The sequence below is a fragment of the Syngnathus scovelli genome, chromosome 19, assembly GCF_024217435.2.
Source record: "Syngnathus scovelli strain Florida chromosome 19, RoL_Ssco_1.2, whole genome shotgun sequence".
NCBI classification, from domain to species: Eukaryota; Metazoa; Chordata; class Actinopteri; order Syngnathiformes; family Syngnathidae; genus Syngnathus; species Syngnathus scovelli.
The window spans coordinates 11,760,089-11,779,361 of record NC_090865.1 but is presented as its reverse complement, the minus strand read 5'-3'; the positions used below and the strand labels follow the sequence as shown (position 1 = coordinate 11,779,361).

At 42.3% G+C, this 19,273-nt stretch overlaps 1 long non-coding RNA gene across 3 annotated transcripts; it reads left to right on the top strand.

Annotated features, from left to right (window-relative positions):
• Positions 1–11,973: 11,973 nt before the first annotated feature.
• LOC125987086 (uncharacterized) lies at positions 11,974–16,692 on the top strand. Of its 3 annotated transcripts, none has more exons than XR_011085895.1 (4): positions 11,974–14,166; positions 15,224–15,290; positions 15,699–15,842; positions 16,429–16,692. It is a non-coding gene; the product is annotated as an uncharacterized lncRNA (long non-coding RNA). The 3 variants fall into 3 exon arrangements; XR_007487874.2 differs by having other exon boundaries at positions 14,730–15,290; XR_007487873.1 differs by lacking the exon at positions 11,974–14,166 and having other exon boundaries at positions 14,368–15,290.
• Positions 16,693–19,273: the final 2,581 nt, after the last annotated feature.

The following is a 19,273-nucleotide window of genomic DNA, read 5'->3' as shown; positions in this document are numbered from 1 at the left end:
CAGTTCTCGTTAATGACCTTATCACGGAACATAATCTAAATGTTTTTGGTCTTTGCGAGACCTGGTTAAAACCTAATGAACTGCTGCCACTTAACGAGGCCTCGCCTCCAAATTTTGTGAGCTCGCATGTGGCTCGTCCTCGAAAAAAGGGTGGGGGTGTCGCCCTCATCTCAAATTCTGAGCTTAGATTTAGGCCTCGCTCAATTCACGTATTTAAAACATTTGAAGCTCTCATTGTGCGATCCACTGCGTTACCGTCATTCTATCTTGTTGTTATTTACCGCCCACCCGGGGCTTACTCTGGCTTCCTGGATGAATTTTCAGAAGTTGTGGCTGATCTAGTGACAAATGCAGATAATATAGTTATCATGGGTGATTTCAACATCCACATGAATTCACCGTCGGAGCCACTGACTTCGGCATTTCAAACTTTAATCGATACGTTTGGTTTTACGCAAGCTGTACAGGCAGCAACGCATAAGAATGGAAATACCTTAGATCTGGTATTATCCCGAGGACTAGCAACCTCAAATATAACAGTACTGCCATACACTACTGTTCTGTCTGATCATTTTTTAATAAAATTTGAAATTTTAGTTCCTTGTCAAAGACAAGAGAGCAATCAGAATTATAGCAGCCGTAATTTTAACTCCATGACTGCAACTGCACTATCTGAGTTACTGTCGCCGGCAACCGCCATGTTTCCCGCGTACAGTGGCTCTATCGATAATCTTACAAATGAATTCAATGCGACATTATTAAAAGCCATCGACTCTGTGGCACCGCTACGTCTGAAAACTCGCCGTAGATGGCCAACTCCGTGGTTCACAGATGAAACACGTACGTTTAAACAATTATGTAGAAAGCATGAGCGCAGATGGCGTTTAACCAAACTTGAGGTTTTCCATCAGGCATGGAAGGACAGCCTCCTGAAATATAAAGATGCGCTTATTTTAGCAAAAACTCGTTATTTTTCGCAAGTCATTAATCTTAATAAAAATAATCCTAAATACTTATTTGATACAGTGGCGAAGCTAACTCTGCGCCAGCCGACCCCCGATAGCTCCTTCCACTCAGCTGACGAGTTTATGAAATTTTTTGCTCAAAAGATTGAGTCCATTAGGGACGAGATCAAGAATAGTACCATGCCAATCGCTCCGCCGGTTACTAGCGCTGGGGATCATGCAATAACCCTCTCAAATTTTAAAAGCGTGTCCCTTGAAATGCTTACAAAATTGGTTAGTACGGCTAAACAAACAACATGTTTACTCGACCCGCTTCCAGCCAAACTACTTAAAGAATTATTTCCAATTTTAGGACCGTCCATCTTAAATATAATCAATCTGTCTGTTTCCTCTGGGATAGTGCCAATGGCCTTTAAAACCGCTATTATTAAACCACTACTTAAGCGAGCAAATCTTGACCCGGACTGTCTCAGTAATTATAGGCCAGTTTCAAACCTCCCATTCATAGCAAAACTTCTCGAAAAAGTAGTAGCACAGCAGCTTATTGATTACATGGTCGATAATAATCGATATGACTCTTTTCAGTCTGGTTTTAGAGCCAATCATTCTACAGAGACAGCACTTGCTAAAGTGACTAATGATCTCCTCGTAGCTATGGATTCAAATATGTCGTCTGTATTGTTACTACTTGATCTTAGTGCTGCCTTTGACACTGTAGACTTCGATATTTTATTAGGGCGTCTTAAAAGTTGTGTTGGTATCTCAGGGTCAGCACTAAGCTGGTTCAATTCCTATCTATCAGGCAGGACGCACCGAGTGGTCCATGGTAATACGTCCTCTGAGCTTTATAATGTTACTTGTGGTGTCCCACAGGGATCGGTACTCGGACCGATTTTATTTAATATTTATATGATTCCGCTTGGGGGCATAATACGTAAATATAATATTAGTTTTCAATGCTACGCGGATGACACCCAATTATATATGCCGTTATCGATGACAGATCCACAGGACTGCTGTAATCTCGAGGCGTGCCTTGCGGAGATTAAACAATGGATGTCTCTCAACTTCCTTCGTCTTAACCCGGATAAAACTGAGATGTTGATAATTGGTCCTACTCGTTATCAACATTTATTTAAGGAAACCACTATAACTATAGATAACCGTACTATCACTCAGAGTGATACGGTAACTAATCTCGGGGTAATATTTGACCAAACGCTCTCCTTTCAAAAACACATTAAGAATATAACCAGGATTGCGTTTTTTCACCTTCGTAATATTGCTAAGATTCGTCCTATCCTCTCGACTGGGGATGCGGAAACTATTATACATGCGTTCGTCACGTCGCGCCTGGACTACTGTAATGTATTATTCTCTGGTCTTCCTAAATCCAGTATTAAAAGTCTACAGTTAGTGCAAAATGCCGCTGCGAGGCTGCTCTCACGGTCAAGAAAATTTGATCACATTACCCCAATATTAGCCGAATTACATTGGCTCCCGGTCCATTTAAGATGTGACTTCAAGGTTCTTCTACTAAACTATAAAGCACTGCATGGCTTAGCGCCTTCATATCTCGTCGACCTAGTCGTTCCTTATGTTCCGTCTCGTAACCTTCGTTCGCAAAACGCTAGTCTTTTAGTTATACCGAGGGCCAAGAAAATGTCTGCAGGGTCTAGAGCATTCTCTATTCGGGCTCCAGAGCTTTGGAATGCCCTACCAATGGATATTAGAACTACTACCTCAGTAGAAACATTTAAGACACGTTTAAAGACACATTTCTATGAGATGGCCTTTAACTAACTTGTGATGGCCGATTTGGCCGGAGTTTGTTCTGTTCTCTCTGCCCACCTCCTCCCCGGCTGGGGAGGGGGTTAGGTGGCTCAAAAGCAGATAGCGGCTGGCTGGATTCTCGGGGACCAGTTCGGGATGGGGGAGCTGCGGCTCGGCCCCCTTGAGGACGCTGCCAGGACAATCGAGGACACCTCCGACATCCATTTTTTTATCATTGATTTTCATATTATGTATTACTTGTGTACTCTCTGCATCCATTATAACCTGGTGATCCTGAAAGGGGGATCCTTCCATCTGTGGTCCCTTCTCAAGGTTTCTCATTTTCCCCTGGTAGGGGTTTTTTGAGTTTTTCCTTGCCCTTTTGGGAGCTTATGATCAGGGGATGCTTTGAGAATAATTGTCAATTTTGGCTATGTGAAGCCCTTTGAGACTGTTTGTGATTTAGGGCTATACAAATAAACTTGACTTGACTTGACTTGACATAAAATGCACAATAAAGTGAAAAAAAAACATATATAAGTCGCATCGGAGTATAAGTCGCACTTTTGGGACAAATTGATTTGTCAAAATCCAACACCAAGAACAGACCAGCAACAACAGGCTAAACGATACGGTATGCTAACATGACATATACACAAACGAGGAGCTGAGAACGGGCCTGACTGTAAGGGAGCAGATAGTACAGCCAAGTGCGTAGCGACAGAGACTTTATTGTGGGGAAAGGTGGGAGTAGCCGGCGCCGGAGCGGCGCTCTGGCTGGGGCGGACAGGCACCTCTGCGGGAATATCCGAACGGGTAAGCAAGTCAGGCTTACAGGGGGCTGAGCAAAGCAGCATCACGGGACAGGCTGACACGAGGGCCTGCGCTGGCAGCGCTGATATAGCGCCGTTAATGAGCCGTGGCAGGTGGTAGCGATTCCGCTGACAAGAAGGGCGTGGTCGTGCCGCAGGTGACGCCAGCACGTGACACTGACGTAACATTCAGAGTTATTCAAATAACTATTACATAAATAACACGTTTATCAAACCATCTGTGTCACTCCAATTCATTAAATCCATCGACCGTCCTTTATGTAAACAATGCCGCATATGCCCCGCGCCGCTGATGTCGGACTCGTCGTGAGTTGCATTTCTAATTATTCCACAGACCCATACAACAATATATAAAGTATGTATCAAATAACTATCATATTACAACAGTATTATCAAACCATCGGTGTCACTCCAAATCATTAAATCCATCGATCAAATTCCTCATCCTTTATGTCAACAACGCCACGCGTGCGCCGCACAAATCTAGTGTATAACTATATTCTAGCATTAACAAAGTACCAGGAAAGACGTGGGTTTGGTAAACGACTCTTTATTTAACAAAACAAGAGTTCAACAAGCCAACAACTACTGAACTGTAGCAGGAGCGACTTATGTTTTTGTTTCACAAATTTTTATTTGATCATTAACACATCACTTACTTACAGGTATAGTTGACCACTTCACATGTTATTTTTAGTATAGTTGATCACTTAACATGCTTTTATATCTTTATCTTGAACATATTCAAAACATATGCACACTTGCTCCATTTTTGCTCCTCTTACATTTATTATGTTATTTGTTTATTTATTATTTATTCATCACTCTTATTTATTCATTGTTTGTGCCTTCTTGTTTTTTTGTGTTGTTTACATGTATGCATATTGTGTACTATGTCTTGTCACCGTGGGATAGTGGAAACGTAATTTTGATCTCTTTGTGTGTCTTGGCATATGAAAAAATCGACAATAAAGCAGACTTTGACTGATGAAACAACCAAATAAACAAAACAAAAAAACTACATCTGAAAAATATATATTTTCAGACGAAACTGGATGAGGGCGCTCTAAATGGGAAGGGCTTAAGAAAAATGGCACCAAAAAGAAACTCATATTTTGCAGGTAACAAACTTCAAGTTGTAAAATATGCAGCCGAAAACAGTAATCGAGCAACAGAAAGAAAGTTTGGAGAACCGTGATGTACCAAAGCATACTGTAATTTGAATTTCAAGTGACGTCAGTGGCACGGCGGTTGTTTACATAAAGGACAAACGTACCCACGTACGTACTACCGGCATCATTAGCGGCTTTGTTTCAAAGTGACACGGAAGACGCAGAGATTGAAGGATTTAAGGATTTGGAGTGACATAAAAGGCTTGAAAAACTATTATGGCTTTTACGGACGCCCGGTCCAGCTCTACTGAGCTCTCGTTCACCTCCGTGGATCGAAGTCGGGGGCCGGCACTCGGCCGGGTAGCTGTCCGCGGACGGTGCATGGGGCTCGGACATGGCTTTTACGCACGCCCGGTCCTATTGTATGGAGCTCTCTTCCACACGCTTGGAAGTTTGTTTTGTTAAATAAAGAGCCGTTTACCAAACCCACGTCTTTCCTTGTACTTTATTAACGCTACAATATAGTTATATAGTAGATCTGTGAAATAACGACGAGGCTGACGTCAGGACGCACGCGCGGCGTTGTTGACAAAGGACGAGGAATTTGATCGATGGATTTAATCATTTAAAGTGCACAGATGGTTTTTATAATATTGCTTATATAATAGTTATTTGAAATATAATTTATATATCGTTATAAGGGCCTGTGGAATATTTTGAATTGCAAGCGCCGTCAGCCGCGCGCACCCGTTGTTGACAAAGAACGATCGATGGATTTAATGAATTGGAGCGACACCGATGGTTTTATAAACGTGTTATTTATGTAATAGTTCTCTATAATAACTCTATATGTTACGTCAGGCCCATTCTCAGCTCTTCGTTTGTGTTTGTCACGTTAGCATACCTATCGTTTAGCCTGTTGTTGCTATCGTATCGAACGATCGATAGATTTTATGAATTGGAGTGACACAGATGGTTTTATAAACATGTTATTTATGTAATAGTTGTCTTTAATAACTCTATATGTTACCTTGTCTCACTCCAAATCATTAAATCCTTCAAACGTGGGGCCCTTCGTCATCTTCGTCATCCTGTGATCGAATCCTTTGTCCTTTATGTAAACAACCGCTGTGCCGCTGACGTCACTTGCAGTTCAAATTACAGTAGTACCTTACTACATCGCGGTTCGTTTATCGCGGTTTCACTACATCGCGGATTTTTTAATTTTGAACATTTGTGAAAAAATTCACATATAAGTTGTTCCTGATTACAAGTTGCCCCCCACCCAAACTATGGAAAAAAAAAAAAAACGCGACTTATAGTCCGAAAAATACGGTAATAGTACATCTAATATGAGTTCAGTTAAATCCACTTTTAAATTCGCACCATTTCACTGATTTTGTTCAAACCAATCAATATTTCAATAACACCATTACAGCATCATCACATATATGGTTCACAAAAATAAAAGTGACAAAATGTACAAAACTCAAAACAATTCAGCAAAAGACTGAACGACTTTCAATATCCAAATGTCTCTATATCCCTTCGGTTGGCTTCTCCAGATTTTCCTGAATGGTCAGATTAGATTAGTTGGAAAGGCCCTAGGGGTGCAAGAATGCTTCCTAGGGGGTGCGAGGATACCCTGGGGAAATTTACCATTTTTCGGGGATAATGGTGGGGTAACCGGAAAAAGTGAAGAATTCTGGAAATCGAGAAGTCATTGTGTTAATTGTCATTAGGGATAATGCTAATTAAGCCTTATAGCTGTAAAGTAAACCAATTATTATTATAATAATTATTTAATATATATTATATATAATAATTTTTATTCATTTATTATTCGTATTTTATGTAGTTTTAATTTATTTTGTAAGTAATAAAGTTAAGTACTGTTAAACGAATAACAATACACAATAAAAACTTGGGAAGCTAACATGATTTTGACAGGTATACTCAGTTACTCAGAAAACATTGATCACAACGTGTCTAGTACGTGTCACTCACTGCATAAGCCTGCTTCGGCTTCACACTGTTAGTTTCTCTTCAGTCATCAGCCGAGGTCGACCTAAGAAGGTATGTATGTGTACTGACTCGTGCTGTATATTTAGTAGTAATACGCTTTTCTCATAATTACAATGCCATGCTATAATCATTAATAACCTCTCAGTGTTCATAGTTTATATAAATGTTTTTGAAAAAATCAAACATGTAAAAGTTTACAATGTAATGTGGTGTGATATTGTGCATGTAAACTTTACATGCACAATATTACACCATGTATAGACATGTATCACAGACATGCACACTATACTTTTCTTTTGTAGACCTACACCAGTATTTAGATAAACAAAACAAAGTCAATTGTATAAAGTAATACAGTCATAACATACACTTTTATTGTAACTTCAATTTTGCTCTGTTACTCTTTGAAGTTGAGGAGACACTCATTACAGGGAGCTTTGCCTTTTGTCTCCCTCTTGCACATAAAAAACAAAAAATAACAAAATTCTTGTTTTCCAGGTTTATCTTCAGTTTGTCCAAGAAACGAAAGTGGAATGATGACTATGTTCAGTATGGCTTCACGTGTGTTACTGAGAAGGATGGTACACGTCCACAGTGTATCCTATGCAGCACCATGTCCTCCAACGCAAATTTGAAGCCATCAAAGCTCGATGAACATTTTAAGAACAAACATAGTGGCAAGGATGCAGGGAATGATATTGCAACATTTCGAGTTCAGAGCTAGGTTTGATCGTGCTGGCACTTTGCTGACACACTGCACACTGTTATACTTGTTACTTGTTTGTCTGTTGTGAGCCATGTCTTGTCACCGTGGGATAGGGGGGAACGAAATTTCGGTTTCTTTGTGTGTCTTTGGCATGTGGAGAAATTGACAATAAAGCTGACTTTGACTTTGACTTTGACTGGTGAAAATCCACCAACAGCGAAACCTTTACTACACGCTTCTTATCAAGTTGCATACCTGGTTGCTAAGTCAAAGAAGCCCCATACAATTGCCGAGGAATTGATCAAGTCGTGTGCCCTTGAAATAGCAAAGACTGTTCTGTCAGGAAGCTGCGAGAAAACTGCAACAAGTGCCTTATCAAATGATGTAATCCGTAACCGAATCATCGACATGAGTGATGATATCCTGGAGCAAGTTGATGTTGACATCAAGGCCAGTCCAGTAAAGATTAGCCTACAAGTGGATGAGTCAACAGATGTGTCAAATTGTTGTCAGCTATTGGTATTAGTCCGGTACGTTAAGAACAATGAAGTGGAAGAAGGTTTTCTCTTCTGTCTGAAGACAACATCGAAAGCCCTAGATGATAAAAGAATTCTCCACAAGATACCAACTTCATCTTGACAGGATTGGTTCGATATGCACTGATGGTGCACCAGCCATGCTGGGCAATTGTTCAGGGTTTGCTGCATTGATGAGAAAAGAAATTCCTGACCTGAAGATTACCCACTGCTTTCTTCATCGGCAGGCTCTTGCAGCAAAAACATTGACCCCAGACCTGAAAAAGACTTTGAAGATTTGTGTGAAGATTGTGAATATGATTTGTGGTCGTGCTCTGAATCATCGACTGTTTCAGTCATTTTGTGAGGAAGTGGGTCAGGAACACACTGTGCTATTGTACCATACCGACACGTGGGCGTGTGCTATCTCGTATGTTTGAATTGCGAGAAGAAATTCAGCAGTTTCTCCACGGACTGGGACAAGAACTGACTGGATATTTTGACGATTCTGAATTTGTTCAAATGCTTGCCTATTTGGCTGATGTGTTCACAGCACTCAATGAGCTAAATCGCTCACTACAAGGAAGAGGGATGAACATTTTGATTGCAAGTGAGAAGTTGGCGACATTCAAAGACAAAATTGTTTTGTGGATTAGGCGTGTAAAGAAAGGGAACTTGACAAATGTTCCTTCCCTTGAAGAAACAGTCACAGAGGATGCTTCCCTACATCCAGATTTCGTTTCAAAAATTGTTGAGCATCTGCAGATACTGTGCACCTCATTTGATGACTACTTCTCGTGTGGAGAGCTACAACCCTGTGACGACTGGATCCGGCACCCTTTTAAGCAGAATATGGAAGATGTTGATGATGATAGCAACATCAAGGAAGAGCTCATCGAACTGAGAAACAATTGTGGAATCCAAATGGCGTTTGCCGATGGTCACTTGGAGCACTTCTGGGCTTCTCAGTTGGAAACGTATCCTGCACACACATATGTGTGCCTTCTTTCACCGGTCTCCTCATGAGAGACCGGAGCCTTAATCCAGTGCTGTAAAGCGCTCGGCCACACTACCCAGAATCCTCAACTTCAATTTAAGATGCAGATGCCAAGTGCCTGCTGCGGCCCTGAAACAGGATTTGCAAGCGTTTGTATCTCATTTGGTTCAGGACTCTCAGTGTTATGGCTACTCTTGCATTCCAGAAATTGTCACCACAAAAATAAAAGAGTAGCTTGAGATTTGTTCTGTCAGCTTTATTCTATCAATGTCCAGTTCCTTGATTGCTTTTGCTCTGTGGTGTACAGGAATGCTTGTTAACACTTTATGGTTATTGCTGCCCCATTTTGTCAATGTGAAACCTCCCTGGCTGCAGGCTTCAGTTAGATCTTTGACAAGCTTGATGGCTTGGTCAGTTGTGGCCACAGATCGAAGACAATCATCTACATAAAAGTTAGTTTTGATTGTTTTCATCACTTCATCAGAGTAGTGGTTCTGATTGTCATCAGCAGTTTGATGCAGGGCAAAATTGGCAATGCTCGGGGATGATACAGCGCCAAAGAGATTAACTTTCATCCTGTAAATACAAAGTGGTTTGCTGATATCACCCTCTGGCCACCACAAAAACCTAAGGAAGTCTCTGTCCTTTTCTTCAACATGCACTTGATAAAACATTGCCTCAATGTCTGCCATAACTGCTATTTGTTCTTGTCAAAATCTTAATAGCACTCCAATGAGGGTGTTTGTTAAGTCTGGACCTTGGAGAAGCTCCTTATTCAGAGATTTTCCTTGAAAGGAGGATGTACAGTCAAACACCACTCTCAGCTTGAGCTTTTGTTTACGGTAAACACCATGATGTGGGATGTACCACACATGCCCATCCATTCTGTGAAGCTGCTGAGGTGGAACTTTTTCTGCATAATCTTTTTGGAGAATGTCCTCCATAAAAGAGGTGTATTCTTCTGAATATGTTCTATTTTTCTTGAACCTTTTCACAAGGTGCAGTGTGCGTTCTTTTACCACATGATAGTTATCAGGCATGACCTTGGCTTTATCCCTGAAAGGCAGTGGTAGATGATAATGGCCATCTTTAAGGAATGCTGAGCTGGATGCAATCTCCATGAAACGTTAATCCTCAACTGCCATCTAATTTTTCTCCTCATACATGTTTTCAGAGAAATCCTGGTTATATTGTCTTATGAGTAAATCATTCAACTCAACAACAGATATTCTATTACTTGACACTGCAATGGGCCCAGATTCTGCAACACTGTCAACATTGAGTGGTCCAGTTACCACCCATCCTAGTCAGGTATGAACTGCATAGGGTCAGTTGTCATGACGGTTTATTATGTTCCACGGCTCCATTGCTTGAGGAACATCAATTCCAATGAGGAGGTCAATATCCGCCTCGATCTCCTTTAACTGGATGCCAGTGAGATATGGCCATCTCTTCATGTCAGCTTGTGTCATAATGTTTTCCTTTGAGACAGGGATATTACTTTGTGTGTAAACATTTGGCAGGTCGAGATATGTGCAGCCCTCCAAGTCCCCCACCTCCAGTCGTCTGTCCTCATAGGTCCCTGCCGGCCTTTCCTGCCCCATTGTTCGCAAAAGTATTTCTGTTTTGCGTCCTTTTGCTTTTAGCTGGTTCATTAATTTTTCTGTGCAAAATGTTGCTGCGCTGCCGGGATCAAGGAAGGCATAGGTTTGAATATACCTGTCCCCTTTTGCCACCTTAACCCTGACAGGAAGAATTGCCAGTGCTGGCTCTCTCCCGGCCCCGGTTGCATTGCCTGCTGAAACAAGAGCGCTGCTTATGGGGGTCTCTTCTGTCTCAGCAGTGGCCATTGTTGTTTGATTAGTCTGTTTGGGAATTATTGCATTGTTAATATGGAGAACAGTAGGATGCTTCATTTGACAGACATAGCACATTAATCTCCTTTTACAATTTTTGCTTGAATGACCTTTCAACAGGCAACCAAAACAATGTCCATGACTTCTTAGGAATTCAACCTTGTTTTCATGTGCCTCTGCTTTGAAAAATGAGCAATCAATCAGAGCATCTCTTCCTTTGCAGAATCCACAGGAAGAGATGTTAGAACTGGGTGAGGTTTGAGGGGTTACTGGTGGACGAGCTGATTGCCTTACAGTGTTTCCTGTTTGTGTGTTCACTGCCACTGAAGTAGCAAAACTGCTGTTTTTACCTCTGATTGATTTTGGTTGGAATCTCGGAATGGGCCTTTTTGTGGGGTTTTGGTCTTGAATGTCTCCAAATAAGGGATCCAAAGGCATCTTAGCATGTTTTTCCACAAAATCCACAAGGTAATGGAATCTGATTCTACTTCCAGTTCTCTGCTGTGTCTCATAGGCTGTGGCCCGCCATTTTTCCCTGAGCTTGTAGGGCAGTTTGGATGCGATTAATCTTAGATTTGTTGGGATCTCAAGTTCCTCTAAATACTGTAAGCCTTGCATTCCATTACAGCATCCTCTTAAATACATTGAATATGCGTGCATCATTTTCCCATCCTCAGCTTTAATCGCTCTCCAATTCAAAGCTTTCTCCAGGTAAGCAGCAGAAATCTTTACTTCATTCCCAAAGTTCTCTTTTAACAGGTCTCTTGCTTCCTTATAGCCCCTGCCTCCTCCCTTGTGCAAACAGCTGCGAACCAGATCTCTAGGCAAACCAGAAGTGAACTGTTCGAGATAGTATAGTCTGTTTTGATCATTTTTAGTTTTATCTTCAATTAAGTGTTCAAATGCATGAATAAACGACTGATATGCCAATGGATAACCATCAAAAACATGTGTTTCTTTCACAGGTAATTTAGATACATTTTGCTGTGAGACAATGAGTTCTGCTATATCATTTTGTCTTTGAATAACTACATCCAAATTACCAGGGGTAGCATTAACACCCTTGCTTGAGTAGCCATAACACTACCTGTTTGTTTGTCTCTATATGTCTTTGTGTCTCTGTCTCCTAAACTGACTGAATTTTTTTTATTATTTTTGGGGCCTTTTTATAAACTAGTAATACACAGGTGTGAAAAATAAATGTAACTATCTCCCCAACCTAGCAATCTAACGAGACACCTGGTAGCATTTTTAATGTTTTTAATTGGCCCCTGTGAATTCCCCTCTCAGAATACCTGAAGCAGTGGGGCAAACAAACTTGATCATTCAAACTAAGTGTGTGAAGGGAAAATGGTTGTTCCCTTTTCTGCAAGGAATTGCGTATTTTGTATAGATCCCCTCCACAAAACAACAACCTGGGATTATTTGATATGAAGTATGTACATATTATATTTTGCAGATGAATTGTCAAATATTTGTAGAGTGTGTGGGGCGGAAGATTTGGAAGAAGTAGTCGATTGGGTATGACCTGACAACGTCCAGATGAGCTTTACACTTTGTTAGAATGTATATTCTCCTTTTGTGCCCCACAAATAGAGTGCTCCTTTTGCTGCATGTGGTACCATTCAAAATGTGTGGGTGAACCAAATGTGGAGAAGGATTACTGTTGCCCTTTGTGTATTTGGCCTTTTTTTTTCTTTTTTTTTCTTTTTTTTTTCTTTTTATTGAAAGTTACGTATTGCCTTCCTCACCAAGCTACTTAAATAAAGATGTTTACCTGATCTGTTAAGTTGTATTCCATTCGGAGTTCTCCATCATGAGCAATTGGTCAAGGGAGACAGCTTCCTCGTGCGAGTCTAATTTATGTTGTATTGTATTACATTATGTTTGTGTTACACAAGTAAAATTCACCTTTATTGACTTTTCAGTTGTTTGTCTCTAATTATTCATCACATTTTAACGGTCCTTACACTACTATTTCAAAATCCATGCAATGACATCATCCCTGACATGGTGGTGCAAACAAACTTGAACATTGGGCGCGCGTGTGTTCAAATGCCTCTAAAGACTTTTGAATGTCAACATTGTGCAAAGAGTGCTCTGATATTAAACTTAGCAGAACAGTAAATCATCCTTGGTTGGGGGGCTGTGCAAGTGTACCATCTTTTCAGCGGTAAACCTTTGTATATCACACCGCTCACCCACCACGCGTCGCATCGCATGACAGACAACCATTTGTGAAATTCTGTTCTCTCCACACTCCTATTAATACACAAAGCCGATCAATATAACACCGCTGCTTTAGTGCTTGAACCCATTCCTTATGTGTCTAGAAAGTTGATCATGTCATAAATGCATGATTCCCTGCTGCGAGTTTGGTGTGGAGCCTGGGAACGCGACCATGTCAAGTTGGTTCCGAGGAGCCAGTTAACATGGGCGGGTAGACACAAGGCATCACATCAACACGTACCCTCGCCGAGTAATTTAGTTTTGGCTATATTTAAGATAATTTGTTCCTGTTGCAGTGCGTGTACGATAGCACAGCGGTTTAGGCGGTGGCAAGTGAGCTGTGCTTTATTTCTTTGCGTCACGGGTTCAAATCCCGCTTATAACTGTTCTATTTTTTCATTTTTTTTTTTAGTGTTTGCTATTTCTTGCAGCCAGTCCAAAATGTAAACGAGACATTTCGTTCAACGTTTTTATTGAGAATTTGAACAGTTTGCAATCAGGCAAGTTCGACGTCGCTTGTGACAAATCTGCAAGATTCAAAGTGTTTATTGTCATGTGTACAAAAGGAAAGCACTTTTCTTCGTACAATGAAATTCTTTCGCGAAACACAAAACTGCGCAACTCGCTTTACCCTAACAGTCGTAACTCGAGACGGGGAGCAAGATAACATGGGAGCAAGTTGACATGTAACACCGGCTGGGAGAAAAGAAAAAAAGCGAGTGCGTGCGTTGATAAGCTTATAAACGTTGGCGGTTTGTGTGTGCGTGGCCGTTAAACATGCTGCGGTGAGGGGTTGTAGTCACTGTCTATTGCTCATGTGCGGTTCACTGTGATTGCCTCCCGACAGGCCTACCTGTATGTCAATCAAGCGATGGGCTGGATTCTAGCATACAGCATTTTTCTTTTTTTTTAAACGTCATGCGATCGATCAGTAGTAGCTTGGCGATCGACTGGTCGATCGCGATCGACGTATTGAGCACCCCTGTTCTACATGATCCAAAGTACTCTTGTGAACAAAGATGCAATAATTACAACTTTAGCACTTGCAAATCCAAAATTATCAATCCTAACACCAGAGGAATGGGAGGGAATAAAGCAGGCCTGTGACATTTTGAAGCCCTTCGAAGAAGTCACTCGGGAATTATGCGGCCAGAGGTATGTCTCATGCCGTTATGTTTTGTAGGTCCTTGTTGTTTTGTCTTTTTTGTCGTATTGTCACTTCCTGTTTTATTTTGATAAGTAACTCTCCTCTCGTTTCAGTTCGTGGGTCCTTCCTCTGTGCGTCAGTCTGCTTGCCTTCCTTAATCCCAATTGTCTGCACCTGTGCACTTACCCTTCTCTGTGTATTTAGTCAGAGTCTTCCCCTTGTCTTGTGCCAGTGTGTCTTGTCCCGTCCAGAGCACCAGCGATCGTCAGTTAAAGAGTCCTTTTTGAGAACCTAGTTATTGAAGAAACCTTTGTCATCAAGCCTAAGCTCTGTGTATTTCAGTTTTTGTTTTTTGCCACCTCGTTTTCCCTCTTTTGTTTTTTTGCTGACTCCAGCCTGTTAGAATAAATTCCTTTTTTGTTGTCACTCTGCATCCGAGTCCTCTCCTTGATCCAAGTTTGACAGCTATTTTATGAAATCAATTTCTGTCATTATGTAGACTAATTAAACCATATATAAGTGCTATAATAATTATATCTCTGCTGACCAGTTATTATTTTTATTTTCAAAGTGGAAAACCTCTGGACGCTCCATCAATTGCCGGCGGCGCTCACGGCCAAAGTGGTGGCCTTAAAAACCATGACGAAATATACAAGATGGGTCCTAAAAGAGGATGGCACGGTGGAGGCTGGGGCCTCCCACTATGACACAGTGGTGGCCTTCTGTGATGGCCACCATCTGTGCAAATTTGTTCTGTTTGAGAATTTCATCTCTGTCGGAAGTACTTTTCGCTTTATTAATTGTGGCCGGGGAAGAGAAGAAGGGGTCCTCTTCTCCCGGCACAACACCACCATTTACGTGGCTGGAGGGATGGAGGTGACGCCAGATTTGGAGGTGAAGGGGACAGCTCTGCTGTACCCTCCAAGCATTGACAAAGCCTTGAAGGACATCCGCCATGTCCTGTTTACGACAGACGGCATTGTCTCTACTGTAAAATCAATCTCTCTCTTTTCGCTACCTCTCTTTCATGAAGTATTGATGTTTATTAATCTCTTTCTGTTTTAGATCCGCCATCAAGATGGTGCTGACACGTGGGGTTTCGGTCCTATTGGGCATCTTTTGTTTAAAAAAAGTAAACAATTTCTCCCTCTAACATTGTGTGCGTGTGTGTGTGTCTAAATATAGATATATCACACACACTCACATTTTACTTGAGTAAGGTCGCTTAGGGCAGTGGTCCCCAACCTCATTTGCACCACGGACCCGTTACGTGTCAGAAATATAAGGACCCCTGCCTTAGGGCATCAAGGCCTGATCCCTTCCAAGCTTTAGATAGCTCACTCCTCTAATATCACCCATGCAGTTTGCATACAATCATGTATATTAGAGGAGGGAGACGTCTAAACATGCAAGACACTGGTTTTGTAGGACAGAAATTTGACACCAGTTTCTTGAGTATGTCTCTAGCTTTGTTGCCTTAGTAATTGTAGTCTAGATCTACATTTCAACAGCTAGTACTAATTTGACATTTTCATTATAGGATCAAAGGGAAATAAAGGTGGTCAGGTGGCGAGAGACCAACCTTTTCCAGGTAACAGTCGGACAGCGGCTGTCCATGACGCACCTGAAGACATCCTGTTCCGGTGGCGTGGAGCTCCACTCCACAGAAAATACTGTGATAAAGGTACCAAAAGCAAGCAGTTTTTTCCTATGTGTATAAACGAAGGTATTCTAAATTGAATCAATACTGTTATTTACTTGGGATGCACTGCTATCAGTGGCTCATCATCATCAAGGCTGAAGTCAGATTCTGTTTTAGGAGTTTTCTCAAAATCTGGATCATCAACTTTATAAGATTTTGTCTCAGATACAGCCCTATCAGGAAGACATACAATTTCACTTGCTTCCTTAACTGTATAAAATCATTGTGGTTGACATTATGGTCATTAAATTAATCAAACTGTTTTAGGTTTTAATTTATCGATCGATCGATCAATCCATCTTATCTATCTATCTATCTATCTATCTATCTATCTATCTATCTATCTATCTATCTATCTATCTATCTATCTATCTATCTGTCTGTCTGTCTGTCTGTCTGTCTGTCTGTCTGTCTGACCTACCTACCTACTTACTTACCCATCCATCCATCCATCCATCCATCCATCCATCCATCCATCCATCCATCCATCCATCCATCCATCCATCCATCATGTTTTCTCGTGGTGTTTTAAACACTTAATAAATTATCATGACACTTCTTTACGCAGAAACTGGAAGAAGAGGCGTTTCATGTTGTGGCCTTTAAAATAAAAAGAGAGCAAGTGGAGCTCATGGACGCCACAAATGCCACCAAAAGGGTTCCATTGACTACGTGAAACCAAAGATTCCCCGACGGCCCTAATTTTCCCCCAGAGGGGGTTTTTGTGGTAATTTTGTTTTATTTTTTGTTCTATTGTTTGTATTTCTTGTTACTTGTTTATTGTTCTGTTTAAAATGTTCTATTATTAAAGTTTAAAGTTAAATGCACAAAATAGTCATTGTTTAATTTTTTTTCATTGAATTAAATTAATTTAATCTAAATTATGATCATATATTTCACCACTTAGTTATATTTAGTTGTCCGTGTATAAATTGTGTGTTGCGTCATTATATTAAATGTATTAGTTCTAGTAATTAGTTATGTATTAGTATCAATGTCGTGACCCAAAGAACGAGATCCAGGGTACAAGCAGCTGAAATGAGTATACTCCGCAGGGTGTCCGGGCTCTCCCTTAGAGATAAGGTGAGAAGCTCGGTCATCCGGGAGAGACTCGGAGTAGAGCCGCTGCTCGTCCACGTTGAGAGGAGCCAGATGAGGTGGCTCGGGCATCTCATCAGGAAGCCTCCTGGACGCCTCCCTGGGGAGGTGTTCCGGGCATGTCCGACCGGTAGGAGACACCGGGGACGACCCAGGACGCGCTGAAGAGACTATGTCTCTCAGCTGGTCTGGGAACGCCTTGGGATCCCCGGGATGAGCTGGATGAAGTGGCTGGGGAGAGGGAAGTCTGGGAGTCCCTCCTAAAGCTGATGCCCCCGTGACCCGATCCCGGATAAGCGGAAGAAGATGGATGGATGGATGGATGGATGGATGGATGGATGGATGGATGGATGGATGGATAGAGTTGTATCAATTCAATAGATGCTTTCATTTTTTCCCCCATATTTTTCCAACAATATTTTTTTTAATTGTGATAAATTGTTATTGACAATTCCGACACCAAAATACCATTTCAAAGTCAAAGTCAAAGTCAGCTTTATTGTCAATTTCTCCACATGCTAAAGACACACAAAGAAATCGAAATTTCGTTCCCCCCATCCCACGGTGACAAGACATGGCTCACAACAGACAAACAAGTAAACAAGTATAACAAAAGCGTGCTGAATAAATAATGAATAAATAACACAACAATAAATAAATAAATAAGAGGAGCAGAAAAAAAAGGAGCAAGTGTGCGTACAGCAGACATTCCCGAAAATAGCGCAACAGTGCCGCACGCTACGCAGAAGGGGGTAGCGAGTTCAGGGCCCTAACAGAAAGAAGCTGTTGGCGAGTCTGGTGGTGCGGGAGCGCAGGCTCCTGTACCTCTTCCCAGAGGGCAGAAGGTCAAACAAAGAGTGAGCCGGGTGACTCACATCTCTGGCAATCGAGGTTGTCTTGCGGGCGAGATGGGAGGTGTAAATGTCCTTCAGGGAGGGGAGTGACGCACCAATAATCTTACCAGCCGTATTCACTATGCGCTGCAGGGCCTTCAAGTTCTGTTCAGTGCAGTTACCACCCCATCCCATGCAACTGGTGAGGACGCTCTCAATGGTGCCACGGTAGAATGTAGACAGGACTGCCTGAGGAGCACATGCACGCCTGAGCTTCCGCAGGAAGTACAGGCGGCGCTGAGCTTTCTTTGCCAGTGACGAGGTGTTTGCGGACCAGGAGAGGTCCTCACTGATGTGCACCCCCAGGAACTTGGTGCAGCTCACCCTCTCCACCACAGCACCGTCGATGATCAGCGGCAGGTGTGTTGTGTGACCCTTCCGGAAGTCAACAATGATTTCCTTGGTCTTATTGACGTTCAGCAGGAGGTTGTTGTCCCTGCACCACGTGGTCAGAAGGTCCATTTCCGACCTGTACCGAGTCTCGTCGCCCTTCGTGATGAGACCCACCAGAGTCGTGTCGTCAGCAAACTTCACTATGCGGTTGTTGCTGTAGGTCGCAGTGCAGTAATGCGTCATCAGGGTGAAGAGCAATGGACTGAGCACGCAGCCCTGGGGGGCCCCCGTGCTCAGCGTGATGCTGGCGGAGATTTTGTCGACAACACGCACCACCTGAGGCCTCTGACAGAGGAAGTCCAGTAGCCAGTTGCAGAGGGAGGTACTGAGGCCCAGCTCGTCGAGTTTGCAGATGAGTCGTTGCGGCACAATGGTGTTGAAGGCAGAGCTGAAGTCCACAAACAGCAACCTCACATATGAGTCCTTTCTCTCCAGGTGGGTGAGGGCCGAGTGGAGGGCAGAGCAGATGGCATCCTCAGAGGACCGCTTGGCACGGTACGCAAACTGGAAAGGGTCAATGGTGGGGGGGAGAACGGACTTGATGTGCTCCATGACCAGCCGCTCAAAGCACTTCATGATGATGGGCGTCAGTGCCACAGGGCGGTAGTCATTGAAGCAGGACGGTGCAGGTTTCTTCGGCACAGGAACGATGGTGGCAGCCTTGAAACACGAGGGGACGATGGCCTGCTGCAGGGAAACGTTAAAGATGTCCGTGAAGACACCCGACAGCTCCCCAGCTCAGTCCTTCAGCGCTCGACCCGGGATGTTGTCAGGGCCCGCCGCCTTACGGGTGTCAATTTATTCGGCCGTATTTAGTTTTTCTTTCATGCGTTGGCTTGATAACCACATAAGCTACAACAAAACCAGAAAAAGTAACTCGGTCTTTCCTAAATGTGCTAAATGTGCAACATGTTGGGTGATAAGCTTTACATTCCCTATCTGTTGATTCTGTCGCTCAGCACCTGGTAGATGTTGAAAATTATTACCAGCAAAGTCATCCGCGTATTTAGGTGACCCAGTTTATTAAAT